This window comes from Camellia sinensis, chromosome 10, assembly GCF_055761805.1.
Source record: "Camellia sinensis isolate YWXY chromosome 10, ASM5576180v1, whole genome shotgun sequence".
Lineage (NCBI taxonomy): Eukaryota > Viridiplantae > Streptophyta > Magnoliopsida > Ericales > Theaceae > Camellia > Camellia sinensis.
In genome coordinates this window covers 76,402,699-76,415,039 of record NC_138970.1, presented here as the reverse complement: position 1 = coordinate 76,415,039, position 12,341 = coordinate 76,402,699, and positions in this window count along the sequence as shown.

The window sequence follows — 12,341 nt, the reverse complement described above, 5'->3', positions numbered from 1 at the left end:
TCAGTTCCATTTGACAACACCTTCGGCAGGTGACTCGCTGATTTTATATCTAGTAGTTTCCGACTGGGTCGTCAACGCCGTACTGATAAAGGACGAGCTTGGAGAGCAGCGTCCAGTGTATTATGAGAACAAGGCAATAGTTGACGCCGAAACACGTTACCTTCCGTTGAAAAAACTCATCCTAGCCCTCGTCATGGTAGTAAGAAAACTGATGCATTACTTTCAAGGACATATCATCAGGGTGCTAACGGACTACCCCCTCCGGTCAGTGCTCCATAGTGCAGAAGCATCAGGCCGCGTTTCAAAGTGGGCTCTTGAACTCGGCCAGTACGATATTCAGTTTCTTCCTAAAACCTCAATCAAGGGACAAGTTCTTGCCGACTTCAAGTCTGATCAAACTCGACTTAAACCAAACTGGAGAATTTATGTTGGGGACATTTGGCAGTTGTACTGTGATGGATCGTCCAACCAATGGGGCAGTGGGGCCAGAGTAGTAATCATGGCTCCCGAGGAGCAATAATCGAGCAGGCTGTCAAAGTCAGCTTCGAAGCATCGAACAATGCGGCCGAATACGAAGCCCTGCTAACCGGATTACGGAATGCACATCTCCTGGGTGCTCAGCGTTTGCTTATATTTTGCGATTCAAAACTAGTCATCAATCAGGTAAAAGGGGAGTACACGGCCAAAAACGACCGTATGGTAGCTTACATGACAATGAAAAATTCCTTACTGGAAAAATTTGATCATCATGAATTGAACCAAATAACCCGTGATCAGAACACACATGCAGACGCCCTGGCTTGCCTAGCCTCCGCCATTAACTCAGAGATTAAACGGACAATTGAAATGGGTTTCATCCCTAAGTCGAGCATTGGCCCTTTAGAGGATGTCCAGATCAATGTCATAGAGTCAGGTCCGAGTTGGATGGACTCTATTGCTGCATTCCTGTCTTCCGAACAGCTCCCGTCGGATAAGAAAGAAGCACACAAGTTACGAAATAATGCCTTGTGATACTACTTGGATCTGCAAGGAAAACTTTACAAAAAATCCCTTTCTGGTCCATACCTAGAATGCATTTATCCAGATGAAGTCGAGGAACTCTTGACTGAAAAACATGAAGGTAGCTGTGATAACTACTCTGGCGGGCACTCTTTGGCTCATTGAGCTGTGACACAGGGGTATTATTGGCCGACAATGAGAGCTGATGTCGAATGTTACGTGAAGAAATGTGAACAGTGCTAGAAGTTTTGTCCTTTAACCCATCTGCCTGCTAAAGAGTTAAGCTTTATAACCAGTTTGTAGACACCCCATTTTTGACCGACCTTAAGACTCAGACGTCACCGATTGAGTGCTTGGTGATGTTGCATATCGTGCTCGTTCAAAGGTTTCAGAGTCTCGGCTGCGAGCCTTGCCTCCGGACTTCTGGACTCTTTCATGCTTTGCCTCGGTTTGCGAACCAGGCTTTGTTTTCTTTGTTTTCTCTTTCCGAAGGGAGGGAGAGGTCTCTCAGTGGCCATAGGCTACGTTTCGTGGTCGTAGGCCATTTTGCCCGTTTGGAGTCCGGTTTCTAGTTTTTCGGAGCCGTTGGCCGTGTGCCTCTGTTCGGGACCGCTTAACCACCTCCGTTTGCTCCGGTTTTTGGCATGCATCTTATTTGCTCCCTTTTGAGGTACACTGTGGCTCGAGAGACCAGCTTCGTGGTCGAACACCACTTCCGGTGCCTAATAGTCAGTTTTCGGGGCCTCGGGCTGCGCGTTTCGGCCCCCGAACCTTCATTTTGCATCGGTTTGGGATCATTTTTGGCAGGGACCTCTGTTTCATTGTTAAGAAGGTCGTAGAAGGGTGGGAGGCCAGCAATTTCTCTGACAACCAGTTTTATTCCTCCATCGCCCTCCGTCGCCCGTTTTTCTCACTTGAAAGCCAATGTTGACCACCCTAAGGCCACTTTTTCCAGCCCTAAACCACATATTTGTGTTGTACACACCTGGGAGGCCACCAATATCACATGGCCGGCCAGTAATTGTGTGTGCCCCTTTTGAACCCCTCCTAAAAGTGGGCTTTTCTCTCTCCTGGTTTACTTTCTCCAGTTTTTGACCACATGGTGGTATTGTGCACACATGAGAGGCCCTCTTTTTGGCATGGCTGGCCATTAATCTTCTTTGACCCTTTTGACCCTTGGCCGACTGGCCACCTAAACCCTAGATAAGCAGCCGACCTTGACCCTCTCTCCAGGTACATTACAAATATGTAATTTATTTCCCCCCAGATTATGTATCCAGGGGGCCAACTTTTAGGGGGAAACTTGAATTCATTTCCCCCTCTTTTTTCCCCCTTTTTTTTTCCCACACTTTTTCCTATGTAGCAGGCCCCCCCAGCTGTGTTTTGAGGGTTACAAAAATTTGCTTTAAGCTCCTACATTGTATCTTTCTCCCTCTACACTCCAACCCTCAAAACCTCCCAAACCCTACACCATTTCTACACCACCACCTAGCACCACACCACCACCATCCATTCCATCCACTTGGAGCTGTTTTCCAGGGCTAAGGAGCCACCAAACTCAAGCCAAGAGTTGTTGAAGCTTGGTCTACAAGGGTGAGTCTTCATTTTCCCTCTTTTGTGCTTTATTTTGTTCTACATCTAAGCCATACTTTCTTACATTTTTGGGCTCTGACCCTAACTGAAAATAGCATTATTTTGAGCTCTTTTTCATGTTTGTTGAAGAGCTCTTCATTGTTTGAGGCTTCCTTTTGTCACTTGCCTCTTTATCCCTCTTTTGGCCTTATTTTTACATGCTTTGTTAGCCCCTTGTGCTTGTATTTTTGGGCTCTGGTCTGAACTGTAAATAGCCTTATTTTGACCCCCTCTTCATGTTTGATCAAGGGACTTTTGCTGTTTGAAGCTCCTTTTTTGCTCCTTGTGTTTAAACCTCTTTTTAGGCCTTATTTTGCATAGTATTTTAAGCTTGCATGTGCACTGTTTTGGGTTTGGTCAATAACTGTAAAACACTATGTTTTGGGCCCTTTTTCAACTTTATTGAAGGACCCTCCTCTGTTTGAAGCCAGAAACCATCACTTGCTTCTTTGTCTCCCTTTTGGCCCATTTCTTGCACAATAGTTTAGCCATACTTTGTCTGTTTTCGTGGCTTGTTGTAAACTGTAAAGTGCTTCATTTTGAGCTCCTCTTCAACTTTGTTGAAGGGCTCTTGGCCATTTAGGGCCAGCAGCTGCTACTTGCTTCATTATCTCTCTTTTGGGGCCATTTTTGCATGTTAACTTAGCCCTATCTGTGTCCATTGTTTGGCCTTTCTTAAAACTGTAAATATGCTTGTTTTGGGACTGTCTTGATTCTGTCTTCATATTTCATGTTCAAATAATGCATGCTTTGCATAGCCATAGGTCATTCCATGTACCTAATTTCATGTTTCGGGTCTCATTCCATGCATCGGGTACCATATTGCCATGTTTTGGGGCTGTTTTGCATCACAATTCAGTGCTGAAACTTGCATATTTGTATGCCATATTTCGTGCCTTGCCATGCCTTGTTAGAGTGGCATTTGTGCCTTAGGATCGGTCCTCGGTTTGCGTGCATGTGTGCACGCATTTCGAGTTGTCTCATTTTCATCTAATGGCCACTAATGTGAGTGTGGCTGAGGTCCATTCATGTTGGTGTAAGTCCATTATGCATTGTGTATGCCATTTCATTTCATAGCATTGCGTATGCTAGGTTGTATGTTAGAGCATTGTGTATGCCATGTTACATCGTGCATCGTGTATGCCATTTCATAGCATTGTGCATGCTAGGTTGTATATTAGTTGCGTTCATGCATGTCATGCATATTGCATTGTGCTTGGAATAGGAGTTAGCCCGAGCACGGGAAACGAGGGACGTTTCATACTTCGAGTGACGAAACGTGTCTCAATTCCCAGTTACCGACACTCCGGATTATCCATGATGGAGTTTAGGTTTTGTTGTGTTTATATGTGCATTCATTTCGTATTGAGTTGTGCAATTTGACTCCTCGGCCATCATGCATTGAGATGCGTGATTGATGGCACGAGGATCGAAGCATGCATACATTTGTGAAAATACATTGCCATGCCCCTTTCCTGCTCTCTGTTGCAGCAAATCAAGAATCAGCAGTCTTCCGGGGCTTGGCACGTTTTCCAAAAAATTATTGCAAAACAGAGGCTAATTGGGGCATCACAGTGGATTTCCATGCAAAGGCAATCCGGATATGCATTATTCATCATTTGAAGAAGAGTCAAGACAGTCCCTGGCTTGCATGCCAGTTTATTGTTTTCTTAGTTAATTTGGTAATTAATTAGGATTTTTGTACATATTTGGACTGTATTATTTATTCAGATTGTATTATTTGGGACTGTATTATTCTTTCGGACCCTCTGCGCGAGGGCAATGTTGTAATAAGTGTGCGTGTGTGTGATGTATGTCTTCCAACCCCACGTCTTTCTCCCTTTTATTTACCCGCTTATGATGGTTAGATTAGGGCATGTTTCAATTAGCATACAGTATGATAGCATGTTTGCATTCATTCATCTGTTTTGCATGCACCGGGCTCGGCGCATCATACTAACTGCATTGTATTTTCAATTCCAAGTTGAACACATGTTAGCTGTAGCATTTCATATACCAAGTTTAGAATAGCCGAGCCTGCTATAGTTGCATTTTTGCATGTGTTGCATTAGGCACTTCTGTATAGTTAGGATCATGCATGGATTTCTAATTAGCTTCTGTTTTGGCTTGGAGTACTCGGTAAGTTTTATGCTTTAGCATCCTTGCATGCGTGTGAGTGACTGCCATGAATAGCATGCTTACCATGAGGCTAATTGCTTATGTGATATAACTGCCTGAATGCCTGTGGGTGAAGGTTGGGTTACTTGGATTGGAATAATTCATCAAATGTGTGTTTTAAGCCCACTAGATAGTGGCAAAATCATGTTTTTCTAAGCCCACCCGAGGGTGGCAAATCCTTGTCTTAGCCTACTTGCGAGTAGCACCATCAAACCATTTTCAAATAAACAAACACGAAATGTTTTGTTCCAATTCAGGCGATCCAGTCTATACTTGTATGCTGCGCGCATCACATAGTAAATCTAGGCTAATAACCGGAATAAGAACGCATAATGTTTTCAAAAATAGATATCATGGTTAGTAGAGGCCGATCTTTGATCGGGCGAGCGGGGGTGCTCACGAAGTGACCTTCCCTAATCGTACCCAAGTTCCCGAGCCGAGGCAACTTTGGTGATGACAGACACGTGGCCTTAGGCAAACGAGTCAAGGTTTCCTAAATTTCTCCAAAATAAAACATTTAGGTGGCGACTCTGTATCTGGCAAAGCAGTCCATATTTGGCACTTCTTTCAAAATCTGTTTTTCTCAAAACGATTCGCCGGATTTGGACTCTTTGGTTCAGATTTAGAACCGTGACAATTTTAGAGTCCTGAACTGTAGTGAGCCCAATATCGAACGGAATGGGGGAGCTCGTCCCCCCCGGGGCGTTCGGGGACGTCTACAGTTTCTGGCGACTCTGCTGGGGATTTAGAGAACTTGACTCGAACTCATGATATCTGGTTTTGACTACACTTATGTGTTTCTTTGCATTGCATTTGCACTGGTGCACCTAGGACACCGTGTTTGCCATATGCTATTCCTGAACGGTTTGCCGGAGGCTTGTCTTTTCAAGGCATGACCATAAGGCTGACCGGTTGTGGGCTCTGCCAGTATGGGAACACAAACCCCGGTTTTACCGGGGCACCCTTTTTGACCATTCGACCTAGTGCATATTCGGAATCCATAGTGACCATTCCAAACTAGGACAGGTTGCTTACCCGATTGTAGGTTGTTTGAAACCGCTGCGTGCATAGTGAAACCCTTGCTCCTGACAAAATAGGACAGGGAAACCCTACCCCAACATAGGGGTGTTTTGGCTCTCACTTGTCTGCTATGTGCTTTTAGAGTGCGTCTCTATAGGAATGCATGTATCAGTCTACAAGTTTGGGCATCAGGCTTGCGGGCACCAGTTTAGTAGTTAGGGCATCAGGCCTGCGGGCATCAGTCAGTGTTTGAGAATCAGTTATCTGCGGGTATCAGATTCAGTCTCTGGGGACAATGATTCAGGGATAATGATCAATGTTTGAGGACAATGTGTATTCAGCTTATCGACCATGTGTTGTTATGCCCAGCTGTGTGTTGTGTATTTACTTTAAGCTGTTATGCTGTCCGTTTATCTGTTTATTTATTTTCTTATTGCTTTATTTATCTTTTTACTAGGGGCAGTTTTAGCACAATTGCTTCCGACCCAGTAGATATTCCCCAAGCACTTTGGACAAGAGGTCGTCGGCTCAATCGATCCGAGGATCTGGTTGACAGACAGCCAGTGTTTCATTCTCTACCCCCAGTTGTCAGAAGAAGGCCAAGAAGACGCAGTGTGTCTGAGCAGAGGTTACCAGAACAGTGGTCTACCCTAGCAGTGAACAGTCGGGCTGAGGTTTTAGTTTCTGCCATAGAAATACACATACCAGTCAGTCAGCAGGATCAGCAGAGTGTAGCCTGAATGGAGGAAATGATGCGTCAGCTCCAAGAGAGCATGGAGCAAATGCAGGAGGATGCTGTCCACCAAGCGGAATTCTCTAAGCAGCAGGCCGCAATCATGGCCCAACAGGCGGAGATAATTACCCGGCTCCAGCAGCAAGCTGGAGCGTCAACCTCAGATCCAGTTCCTCCCCCACCAGGGATCCCGTTACCAGAGCAGACACCAACTGTCCAGAATGTCCTGCCAAACACCCAGAACACCTTACCCAATGTCCAGAACATCCAAGAGGACACAGACCTTCCAACGGGGCCAGCTCCGCTCCCGCTTCCGCCTCAACTGTCCAAGACCCATACACCCAACCACCCGGACTCTCCCTTCGAGTTCGAAATAGACCATACAGCTCTGAAACTGAGCAAGCTCGAGAAGCTTTTCAAGAAATCACAAGGGGTAAAGGCTATTCCGGATATCGAGGACGGATATACCGATGTGGCCGTAACATTGCCAGATAGATTCAAGATGCCGCAGATTGATCATTTCGACGGATCCGGGGATCCCATGGTCCACCTCCAATTATTCTCAGATATACTGCGGCCAATGGGCCTAACCCGACCACAAAAGCTTTCGCTGTTCGGTCGAACCCTGTCGGGTGTGGCCGCTATCTGGTACGCGAAGTTGGAAGATGAGGTAAAAAGAAGTTGGGATGAAATGGCCGAGGCCTTTGTCGCACAGTACTCGTACAATACCCAGATCGAGATTACAACTCGTGATCTCGAAACAACGAGGCAGGAGCCCAAAGAAACTTTCTCAGATTTCGTAACTCGATGGAGGGCGAAGGCATCAATGATGACTTTGAGGCCCACTGATAAGGACCAAATCAGGATGATTGTGCACAACCTCCAACCAAAATTGATGCAGAAGATGATTGTACTCCCCTTCCCCACCTTTTCGGATCTACATGAGATGGGGGTACAAATCGAGGATGCGATGAAGCAAGGTCTGATTGACCAGGACAGGGAGCAATCCCGGAGAACATTTAACCGCAACAATAACGCAGGCCCGAGTGGCGCTGCAACCGCAAGAGCTTCGGAGGTCAGCATGGTCACCACCATTCCCCCTCCCCTTCCAAGGCCCATGGCAGCCACACCCTTCTCCGGTGCATCCGAAAATAATAGCCAAACCACCAAATACCAGCCCAGAGGCCAAAGAACCTTCACCCCACTGTACATGCCTTTGTCTAAGGCTCTGGGGGTCTTAATCAGAAAGGGGCATCTAAAACCCCTAGAGCCGAGGCCATTACCAAATCCACTTTCATCCTCTCACAACCCAGCTAAGTACTGTGCATATCACCAGTAGCACGGTCATGATACTGACCAATGTTTCAAGCTGCGTCACGAGATTCAAGACCTCGTTGACAAAAATGTGATTCTACCTCCAGAGAAACCTAACGTCACAACCAATCCACTCCCTATACACAACCAAGCTCCACCTCCCAAAAGAGTCAATCTTATCCAGACTGGGGTCATGTCTTACGATCCTAGCATCTATATTACTCCTACCCATCTACCTAAGCCGGAGGTGCTCCTTCCAGACTGCACTGACTTCTTGTGCATATTGGACATCTCTACAACCCAACCTGAGCCAGTGGTGGCGACTGTGGAAGACAGCGTAACAGAGGTTGCTGAGGATGATGGAATGGTTGAGACAGGGTTTGAGCAGTCTGGAAACTTTGCTGGGGAAACCTACGACCCAAGTGAGTACATCCTGTCAGTGGGCCAATCTGAGCTAAGTGTAGGGCTGCCAGAAAAAGCAGAACTATGTGTGATTCAGGGGGACAGATTTGAACAAGGAACGAACAATCTGACGGCTGTAGAAGAGGGCCTTGCCAACCTCTAGTTCTTCAGTGACCAAGAATCAGGGGATGCGGCAGTCAACTGGTTTGAATATGAGGAGTCGGCAGAAGTTACTGGATGGTTAGATGATCAACCAGACGTTGTAGAATTTCAACAGGGCCCGGCAGGGGTGTAGACGTCCCCAAACGCCCCGGTGAGGGATGAGCTCCCCGTTCCGTTCGATATTGGGCTCACTACAGTTCAGACTCTCAAATTGTCACGGTTCTAAATCTGAACCAAAGAGTCCAAATCCGACAAATCGTTTTGAGAAAACAGATTTTGAAAGAAATACCAAACATGGACTGCTTTGCCAGATATAGAGTCGCCACCTAAATGTTTTATTTTGGGGAAATTTAAGAAACCCTGACTCGTTTGCCTAAGGCCACGTGTCTGTCATCACCAAAGTTGCCTCGGCTCGGGAACTTGGGTACGATTGGGGAAGGTCACTTTATGAGCACCCCCGCTCGCCCGATCAAAGATCGGCCTCTACTAACCATGATATCTAGTTTTGAAAACATTGTGTGTTCTTATTCCGGTTTATTAGCCTAGATTTACTATGTGATGCGCGCAGCATACAAGTATAGACTGGATCGCCTGAATTGGAACAAAACATTTCGTGTTTGTTTATTTGAAAATGGTTTGATGGTGCTACTCGCAAGTAGGCTAAGACATGGATTTGCCACCCTCGGGTGGGCTTAGAAAACATGATTTTGCCACTATCTAGTGGGCTTAAAACACACATTTGGTGAATTATTCCAATCCAAGTAACCCAACCTTCACCCACAGGCATTCAGGCAGTTATATCACATAAGCAATTAGTCTCATGGTAAGCATGCTATCATGGCAGTCACTCACACGCATGCAAGGATGCTAAAGCATAAAACTTACCGAGTACTCCAAGCCAAAACAAAAGCTAATTAGAAATCCATGCATGATCCTAATTATACAGAAATGCCTAATGCAACACATGCAAAAGTGCAACTATAGCAGGCTTGGCTATTCTAGGCATGACATATGAAATACTACAGCTAACATGTATTCAACTTGGAATTGAAAATACAGTGCAGTTAGTATGATGCGCCGAGCCCGGTGCATGCAAAACAGATGAATGAATGCAAACATGCTATCATACTGTATACTAATTGAAACATGCCCTAATCTAACCATCATAAGCTGGTAAATAAAAGGGAGAAAGACGTGGGGTTGGAGGACATACATCACACGCACGCACACTTATTACAGTTGTGCCCTCGGCAGAGGGTCCGAATAAAATAATATACAGTCCCAAATAATTACAGTCCAAATAATTACAAAAATTCTAATTAATTACCAAATTAACTAAGAAAACAATAAACTGGCATGCAAGCCAGGGACTGCCTTGACTCTTCTTCAGATGATGGATGATGCATGTCCGGGTCACCTTTGCACGGAAATCCATTGCGATGCCTCAATTAGCCTCTGTTTTGCAATGATTTCTTGGAAAATGCGCCAAGCCTCAGAAGACTGCTGATTCTTGATTTGTTGCAACAGAGAGCAGGAAAAGGGCATGGCAATGTATTTTCACAAATGTATGCATTCCTCGATCCTCGTGCCACCAATCACGCATCTCGATGCATGATGGCAGAGGAGTCGAATTGTGCAACTCAATATAGAATGAATGCACATAAAAACAAAACAAAACCTAGACTCTATCGTGGATAATCCGGAGTGTCGACGACTGAGAATTGAGACACGTTCCGTCACTCGGAGTACGAAACGTACCTCGTTTCCCGTGCCTGGGCTAATTCCTATCCCAAGTACAATGAAATATGCATGATATGCATGAAATGCAACTAAGATACAACCTAACAACACAATGCTATGAAATGGCATACACGATGCACGAGGTAACATGGCATACACAATGCGCTAACATACAACCTAGCATACACAATGCTATGAAATGAAATGGCATACACAAGCAATATGGGCTTACACCAACATGAGTGGACCTCAGCCACACTCACATAAGAGGCCAAACATGGAAAATGAGACACTCGAAATGCGTGCACACATGCACGCAAACCGAGGACCGATCCTAAAGCACAAAATGCCACTCTAACAAGACATGGCAAAGCATGGAATATGGCATACAAGCATGCAAATTTCAGTACCAAAATACGATGTAAAACAGCCCCGAAACATGGCAATATGGTACCCGATGCACGGAATGAACCCGAAACACAAAACTAGGTATATGCATTGGCCTATAGCTATACAAAACATGCATTATTTGAACATGAAATGTGAAGAAAGATTCAAGGAAGCCCAAAAAAAAGCATATTTACAGTTTTAGGTGAGGCCAAACAATGAACACAAATGGGGCTAAGCTAGCATGCAAAAATGGCCCCGAAAGAGAGGTAATGAAGCAAGTGGAAGCTTCTGGCCCTAAATGGCTAAGAGCCCTTCAACAAAGTTGAAGAGGGGCTCAAAATAAAACACTTTACAGTTTACAACCGAGCCCAAAACAGTGCATAAGCAAGCCTAAAATATTATGCAAAATAAGGCCTAAAAAGAGGCTTAAACACAAAGTGTAAAAAGGAAGCCTCAAACAGCAAAAGACCCTTGATAAAACATGAAGCGGGAGTCAAAATAAGGCCATTCACAGTTTGGACCAGAGTCCAAAAATGCAAAAAAAGAGGGCTAACAAATCATGCAAAAATAAGGCCAAAAGAGGGATATAAAGGCAAGCGGAAAATGGAAGCCTCAAATAGTGATGATCCCTTAAACAATGTTGAAGAAGGGATCAAAATAAGCCACTTTACAGTTTATGACAGAGCTCAAAACAGTTTACACATAGGCCAAAAATACTACACAAGAAATAGGCACACAAGAGGGGTAATGAAGCAAGTGGTAGCTAGGGACCTTAAACATGGAAGGACCCTAAAACAAACATGAAAAATACATCAAAACAAGGCTATTTTAATTTAGGGTCGGAGCCCAAATATGCAAGCATGTATGGCTTAGAAAGGATACAAAAATAAGCTTAAAAGGGAAGAAATGTTGCTCACCCTTGAAGACCAAACTTTAGCAGCCTTTTGGCTTGAGAAAAGGTGCCTCCAAAGCTCTGAGAAGGCCCTCCAAGCTTCTGGAATGGAGTGGTGGTGTGGTGTTAGGTGGTGGTGTAGAAATGGTGTAAGAACTTAAGGGTTTTGAGGGTTAGGATGTAGAGAGGGAGAGATACAAGGCAAGAGGCTTGGGGGGAATTTTTGTAACCCTCAGAATAGAGCTGGAGCTGCTGTTATTTAGACAAAGAAGGGTGGAAAAGAGGGGGATAAATGGGGGAGAAAACAATTCAAGTTTTCTCCCAAAATGCTGCCCCCCCGGATACAAAATCTGGGGGGAAACAGAATGTATATTTGAACTGTACCTGCAGTAAGGAGCAAGGCCGGCTGGTTATTGAGGTTGAAGGTGGCCGGTCGGCTCTACCCATGGCCGGCCGGCCAAGGGTCAAAAGGGTCAATGAGGATTAAGGGCCGGCCATAACAAAAAAGGAGCCTCTCATGTGTGCACAACACAACCATGTAGTCAAAAACGGGAGAAAGTAAACCAGGAGAGAGAAATGGCCACTTTTAGGAGGGGTTCAAAAGGGTCAGAAAGAATTACTGGCCGGCCATGTGATATTGGTGGCCTCCTAGGTGTGTACAACACAAATATGTGGTTTGGGGCAAGAAAAAGTGGCCTTAGGGTGGTCAACTTTGGCTTTTAAGTGAGAAAAAATAGGCGACGGAGGGCGATGGAGGAATAAAACTGGTTGTCTGAACAATTGCTGGCCTCCCACCCTTCTACGACCTTTCTAACAATGAAACAGAGGTCCCTGCCAAAAATGAACCCAAACCGATGCAAAATGAAGGTTCGGGGGCCG